Raw genomic sequence first — 6,983 nt, forward strand, 5'->3', positions numbered from 1 at the left:
ATTTTTTGTTTTTTCGTTTGGTGTCATCTGACATCTTTGATTTGCATGGTGCAAAGATTCAATTCTTCATAATGGTCCCCGTACCCAGGAGCCGCCGGTGTAACGTGTGCCACTGTACCCACAACCTATCAGGCTCTGTGGTTAGAGTGGGTCCTCCAATAACCTTCCATTCCTAATCTCGCCGCTCCGTACCCCCCATGCTCCCTGGGCGCTGAGTGTGTCACCCCGTGCATGTGTGTGTTCAACAGGTGCCAACCTGGATTAGTCAGATGCGGAGAGTCATTTCGTGTGACTACATGACAATAAAGTAATCTTAATAAAGTCATCTTAGTTACTTACATTGATTCTTTACCATTCAAATGGTTATTAGTATGCCATGAGAGACCCAGAGGAAACAAGTTTTGCTTTTTTGATATTTTTATGATAATTTAAGTATTGTGGTTGAAAGAAACATACTGCAACAATTTTTTTTCAAAAACATTGTTTATTTATTTTTTCTGGACTGTCCCTTGTGGTGGACATCGGGTCTTGTTTGATATAAAATGTAATGATGTAATGTTATAATACCGAATTCATTTTCATGTGGATTTCTTTTAAAAAATCTTCTTATTTCATAAACATTAAAATAGATGAAGACATCTGAATGATCTGGCTATTTTACATGAGGGAGGAAATCAGCACATTTCTGTCTGACCTATACTATCGCAATTTCTCACTGTCAACTCTTCAAACTACCAAACAGGGTTAGTTAAACATGGCACCAAAATAAACACATATTTACTGGAATATCCTTACTGGTACTCCCCACAATAAACATTTGAACAAGAATTTAAACTTAGCAGAACACCCAACAATGTTTGAATACTCAAATTTACGGCATCACATACAGCTCCAAATCACAGTGTATCATGAATGGTACAACAGGAAACAGTTTTTGGCCTTTGAAACACACAGAAACATGTTATGCTTGATGCACTTGACATATGTGTCCCCTTTGCATCCCTCTCTTCTGCACCGTGATGAATGAGCAGCCTCCTCCATCTTTGGCAAATGGACTGCCCTGTATTTTTGGACATTGGCATTGGGCTGAGGTTCAACAGGCCTCCTCTTCTTTGTTGGAATGTACTCTTCATCAGTACTCATCTCTTCATCATCACTGGCCACATTGTCAGCCTTGTGATCTCCCTGTGCCTGAGCAATCATCTCCTCAGCCAGCAGCAGTTTGAAGTCGAAATACTGCAGCCTCTCTTTCTCTGGTTTTCCAGAGACTTGGTGGTCTGACCTGTACTCGATCCAGCTGCCAGGTCAACAAAATGCAGGTCCATTTTCTTGTGCGGCTTGACATTGGATAGAAGCTGATCATGCGGTCGCACAAACCGAAGCCGCCCATGTTTTTGTTGTATTCAGCTACAACAGCTGGTCGAGGCACAGTAACATGGAGCTTCTCTTTTGTTGACCATCTCATGCAACTGTCCTGGGGCTGTATCCCACGGACAGTGGAGGCCATCAAGACTGCCTTGTTATCCTGTCACTTTGTCACGGCAACCTCAGATGGTTTTTTAACAACCATTTCAGATTTACCTCTTCCTTATTTTTTGTTTTTTCGTTTGGTGTCATCTGACATCTTTGATTTACATGGTGCAGAGATTCAATTCTTCATAATGGTCCCCGTACCCAGGAGCCGCCGGTGTAACGTGTGTTCTTGCAGCCGAAAACCTCCACTCCTCTTTTGATCATACATTGTCGGGAATTCACACCTTGTCTTACCCGCTTTTTACAAACTTTATATGGTCTGGCAATAGTACCCTTTCTTACCCGTTTGTGAGTAATTATGGCTGGACATTCACACCTACTTGCAGCCGAACACAACCTCTCCCGCTTTTGGTGATATATGGTCCGGCATTCTTACCTTTTCTAACACATTTTTCAGCAATTATGGTTGTAGAATCACACCTACTCACAGCCGAACAACTCCGCTCCCACATTTGATAGTGTATAGTCGGGCATTCTCACCCTTTCTCAACAGCTTTTTGCAAATTATGATCTGATATTCACACCTACTTGCAGTCGAACAGCTCTGCTCCCGCTTTTGATTATGTTTGGTTGGATATTCGAACATTTTCTTAACTGCTTTTTACAAACTTTGGTCGGACGTTCACACCTTCTTGCAGCCGAACACCTCCGCTTCCGCTTTTGATGGTATATATTCGGGTATTCGAACCTTTTCTTACCCGCTTTTTACAAACCATGGTTGGACTTTCATACCTTCTTGTAGCTGAACAACTCCACTCCTGCTTTTGATGATTTATGGTTGGACATTCGCATCTTTTCCTACCCATTTTTCAGTAATTATGGGTGGATATTCACATCTTCTTGCAGCTGAACACCTCCTCTCCCGCTAATGATCATGTAAGGTTTGATATTCGAAAATTTCCTTTCATGTTTTAAAGCAATTATTAATGGACATTCACACCTACTTGCAGCCGAACACAACCTCTCTCGCTTTTGATGATGTATGGACCGGCATTCTTACCTTTTCTAACACATTTTTCAGCAATTATGGTCGGAGATTCACACCTACTCACAGCCGAACAACTCCGCTCCCGCATTTGATGGTGTATAGTCGGGCATTCTCACCCTTTCTCATCAGCTTTTTGCAAATTATGATCTGATATTCACACCTACTTGCAGTCGAACAGCTCTGCTCCCGCTTTTGATTATGTTTGGTTGGATATTCGAACATTTTCTTAACTGCTTTTTACAAACTTTGGTCGGACGTTCACACCGTCTTGCAGCCGAACACCTCCGCTTCCGCTTTTGATGGTATATAGTCGGGCATTCGAGCCTTTTCTTACCCGCCTATTACTTACTATGGTTGGACATTCAAACCTTCTTGTAGCCGAACACATCCGCTCCTGCTTTTGATGATGTATGATTTGGCATTCGCACCTTTTCTTACCCATTTTTCAGTAATTATTGGTTGGACATTCAGACCTGCTTGCACCTGAACACCTCTGCTCCCGCTTTTGATGGTGTATAGTCGGGCTTTCGAGCCTTTTCTTCCCCGATTTTTACAAATTATGGTTGGACATTCAGACCTTGCAGCCGAAAACCTCCGCTTCCTCTTTTGATCATACATTGTCGGGCATTCGCCCCTTGTCTTACACGGTTTTTACAAACTTTAGTCAGACATTCACACCTTGCAGCTGAACCACCTCCATTCCCCGTTTTGATCATGTGTGGTCTGGAAATACTACCTTTTCTTCCCCCGTTTGTGAGTAATTATGGCTGGACATTCACACCTACTTGCAGCCGAAAAACCACCTCTCCCGCTTTTGATGATGTATTGTCTGGCATTCTAGTCTTTTCTATCACATTTTTCAGCAATTATGATCTGACATTCACACCTACTTGCAGTCGAACAGCTCTGCTCCCGCTTTTGATTATGTTCGGTTGGATATTCAAACCTTTTCTTAACTGCTTTTTACAATATTTGGTCGGACGTTCACACCTTCTTGCAGCCGAACACCCCCACTTCCGCTTTTGATGGTATATATTCGGGTATTCGAACCTTCTCTTACCTGCTTTTTACAAACCATGGTTGGACTTTCATACCTTCTTGTAGCTGAACAACTCCACTCCTGCTTTTGATGATTTATGGTTGGACATTCGCATCTTTTCCTACCCATTTTTCAGTAATTATGGGTGGATATTCACATCTTCTTGCAGCTGAACACCTCCTCTCCCGCTAATGATCATGTAAGGTTTGATATTCGAAAATTTTCTTTCATGTTTTAAAGCAATTATTAATGGACATTCACACCTACTTGCAGCCGAACACCACCTCTCCCGCTTTTGATGATGTATGGACCGGCATTCTTACCTTTTCTAACACATTTTTCAGCAATTATGGTTGGAGAATCACACCTACTCACAGCCGAACAACTCCGCTACCGCATTTGATGGTGTATAGTCGGGATTTCTCACCCTTTCTCATCAGCTTTTTGCAAATTATTCTCTGACATTCACACCTACTTGCAGTCGAACAGCTCTGCTCCCGCTTTTGATTATGTTTGGTTAGATATTCGAACCTTTTCTTAACTGCTTTTTTACAAACTTTGGTCGGACGTTCACACCTTCTTGCAGCCGAACACCTCCGCTCCCTCTTTTGTTGGTGTATGTTCGGGCATTCGAACCTTTTCTTACCCGCTTTTTACAAACCAGGGTCGGACTTTCACACCTTTTAGTAGCCGAACAACTCCGCTCCCTCTATTGATTGTGTACAGTCGGGTATTTTAACCTTTTCTTACCCGCTTTTTACCAACTATGGTCGGACATTCACACCTTCGTACAGCGGAACACCTCCGCTCCCTCTTTTGATGGTGTATGTTCGGGTATTCAAACCTTTTCTTACCCGCTTTTTCCAAACTATGGTCGGCTATTCACAGCTTCCTCTCCACCATACTTGTATGGTTGGATATTCACACCCACTTGCATCCGAAGACCTCTGCCCCAAATTTTGTTGATATTTAGTCGGACATTCGCACCTTACCCGCTTTTGGCAAACTATGGCCTTCTTGCAGCCAAACACCTCTGATCTCGCTTTTGATGATGTAAGGTTGGGCATTCAGACCTTGCTTCACCTGCTTTTCACCAAATATAGTCGGATATTCACACCTTCTTGCAGCCGAACACTTCCGCTCCACCTTTTAGTGTTCTATCACACCTTTTTTTCGCCGCATTTTATACATTATGGTTGGAAATTTTCAACCACTCTCATCCGAAGACCTCTCCTCCCGCTTTCTTTAATATATTTGAACTTTAGTCGGACATTCAAACCTTCTTGCAGCTGAACCACCTCCGCTCCCTGTTTTGATCATATATGGTCTGGCAATACTACCTTTTCTTACCCGTTTGTGAGTAATTATGGCTGGACATTCACACCTACTTGCAGCCGAACACAACCTCTCTCGCTTTTGATGATGTATGGACCGGCATTTTTACCTATTCTAACACATTTTTCAGCAATTATGGTCGGAGATTCACACCTACTCACAGCCGAACAACTCCGCTCCCGCATTTGATGATGTATAGTCGGGCATTCTCACCCTTTCTCATCAGCTTTTTGCAAATTATGATCTGACATTCACACCTACTTCCAGTCGAACAGCTCTGCTCCCGCTTTTGATTATGTTTGGTTAGATATTCGAACCTTTTCTTAACTGCTTTTTACAAACTTTGGTCGGACGTTCACAATATCTTGCAGCCGAACACCTCCGCTTCCGCTTTTGATGGTGTATATTCGGGCATACGAACCTTTTCTTACCCGCTTTTTACAAACCAAGGTCGGACTTTCACACCTTCTCTTAGCTGAACAACTCCGCTCCCTCTTTTGATTGTGTACAGTCGGGTAATTTAACCTTTTCTTACCCGCTTTTTACCATCTATGGTCGGACATTCACACCGTCTTACAGCGGAACACCTCCGCTCCCTCTTTTGATGATGTATGGTTAGGCATTCGCACCTTCTCTCACCCGCCTTTTACTATGGTCGGCCATTCACAGCTTCCTCTCCACCATACTTGTATGGTGGGATATTCACACCCACTTGCATCCGAAGACCTCCGCTTCCGCTTTTGATGGGAACTGACAACATAAGAAGTCCGGACATACTTTGATAGTATATGAATAAGTGGGTAGCTACTGACAAGCATTAAGCATGTCACACAGCCCAAACATATAACATTTCAGGACACACCACACAGTTAACAACCACAGTGAAGCGTGTCAAAGCCCAAACATGTAACATTCAACAGGACACTTACACAACACATTCAAATCAAACAGTCAGACAACATACAAGAACATATACCCCAGCCGGCATTGCTCCCTGCCTATTTTCGTACAGCACACTATGTGTGCGCACACCTTTATTCACAAACTCTTCAACTTATACTCTTTTACCGAAGTTGCTACAGCTCGATTGGCCGAATACCCTTTGATCCTATTTCGGTGAATTTGACATCTGCCTTACATATAACAGATTAGCGGTTTAGCAGTTTTAATTTAGTTTGAGTGAAGGAATTCATTTTATAGCAAAATCCGAAATCGTGAAGAACTCATGAAAGTAAGCTTATTCTTGGATTCCTTAAACTTTAGATTTGCTCTTTCTTTTACTGCAAAGTACAACGTTGTTTTTTTTGTTTAAATCTTTCTAGACATGGTAAATATTAAGGACAAAGCAGTTTTCACATAGTTTGAGTGAAGGAATTCATTTTATAGATAAAATCCTAAGAGTCTGATGGGAAAAGAGAGTGAATGCGAAGTAGACTTTAACACGGCTATGGGAGCGAGCCGAGTGTGGGCTAACCAGGAGAATTGCTTGAAAGAAATGCGACCCCGAATGAGCGGTCAGAACAAAGCCTCAATACGGGATTCTCGTGGTGTTTTTGTTGCTGCCTTGTCTTTTGCACAGAGTAAAAGACAAGGCAGCCATCGAATAGGGCCCGATTGTTCCTACTTGGTCAGCCGAGGAGCAAGGGGGGGGGGAGCAAGCGTCTCAACCAAGCAAAGCTCACCATGGGGAAGGTGGCTATGCCAACAAGCCTGATGCCCTGCTCCCGCAGTGACGGATAATCGTACTCTGGTTTCTCTTCATAACGTACAAGTCTTTCGCCTTTTAAGAAAGATTTCTGTGGAGAGCAGCACTAATGAGTTGTTTCTATTTTTGGCAGGCTTTACCTTTGCGGGTGAAGCCCTTTCTGTCTGTGCAAAAGAAATCTTGTTACTGTGCAGAGTGACTTCTCTGAGTAGAGTCGCCTTACTTGTTGCGACTGTGCCGATGTTCGAAGCTGGAGTGCAAAGCTGTTGCTTGAATGGTGCTTGCTGGAGCGTGCGGGAGTGCAAAGTTATACCATTTAAAAGGGCTGAAGAGTGCTCAGTGCAGCGGGTGGGCGACACTCTGGCCACCTTGAAAACCGAGGT

At 43.1% G+C, this 6,983-nt stretch overlaps 1 non-coding gene across 1 annotated transcript; it reads left to right on the top strand.

Annotated features, from left to right (window-relative positions):
- Nucleotides 1-6,637: 6,637 nt before the first annotated feature.
- Nucleotides 6,638-6,751, top strand: LOC140274349 (U5 spliceosomal RNA). The gene has a single exon (XR_011908311.1). It is a non-coding gene; the product is annotated as a U5 spliceosomal RNA (small nuclear RNA).
- Nucleotides 6,752-6,983: the final 232 nt, after the last annotated feature.

Source organism: Leuresthes tenuis, unplaced genomic scaffold (genome assembly GCF_036924035.1).
Source record: "Leuresthes tenuis unplaced genomic scaffold, fLeuTen1.0.hap1 SCAF_17, whole genome shotgun sequence".
Lineage (NCBI taxonomy): Eukaryota > Metazoa > Chordata > Actinopteri > Atheriniformes > Atherinopsidae > Leuresthes > Leuresthes tenuis.